Source organism: Nicotiana attenuata, chromosome 3 (assembly GCF_001879085.1).
Source record: "Nicotiana attenuata strain UT chromosome 3, NIATTr2, whole genome shotgun sequence".
NCBI classification, from domain to species: Eukaryota; Viridiplantae; Streptophyta; class Magnoliopsida; order Solanales; family Solanaceae; genus Nicotiana; species Nicotiana attenuata.
In genome coordinates, this window is record NC_031991.1 from 55,272,062 (window position 1) to 55,272,936 (window position 875).

The following is an 875-nucleotide window of genomic DNA, read 5'->3' on the forward strand; positions in this document are numbered from 1 at the left end:
TGGAGAGATGAAATGATTTGGGAATATTGTCGATATAGGAAATGGGGGGGTGTATTGAATATGCTGTACAGGTGTTGGAGGTATAGAGGCACGTGTTGGGAAATGATACGAGTAACAAGGGGGTTGTCTCTGCATGTTAGTAAGGTTGTAAGGAAAACTGGCTATTTATGCAATTGCAAGCAGACAAAGGGTGGCTTTAAGTGCACAAACTTATACATCTGGGCTGAAGTTAACAAGAGGATAGTTGGGCTTTTGGGCTGTTTCGCTGGATTGGACTGCAGTGTAACTTGGTTAGACTGGATAAGAAAATTGGGCTGGTATGAATTTATTGTATCATGGATTTATATGAATAGCCACTATATGTCTACACATATGTGGCTATTTAATAAATTCAATAATTTGCGGACAGTGGCTACTGATTCAAAGACAAGGCTGGTTATGCAAATTAGAGGCGGAAAACTGGTGGCTATGGCTAATTCGGCAATGCTGGAGCTGGAGGCTATTTGTGTAAATCAGAGGAGGAAATCGAGAGGCTATGGTTATTTCAGCAATTATGGGGCTGGAGGTGCAATTGTGGTTATTTGCGCAAATCAGGAGATTTTACATTGGACAGTGGCTGTTTCTGCAAAGACAACCGTGAACAATGGCTATTTGGGCTTTTCACGAGATTTCCATTGGGCTAGTTTTATGCAATGTTTACTAGATTTATGTGATATCATTTTGAGTATAATGCTCAATTTTGATAATAGGTTCTATGTAGAATTTTATTTCCTTTTCGTACATCCGTTAGGATTTCATGACACTGTGCTTGTTTGTTTTATTTATAAATAAAAACTAGCCCTAGGCTATGCCTAGTGGATTGCTTAAAAAAAAAA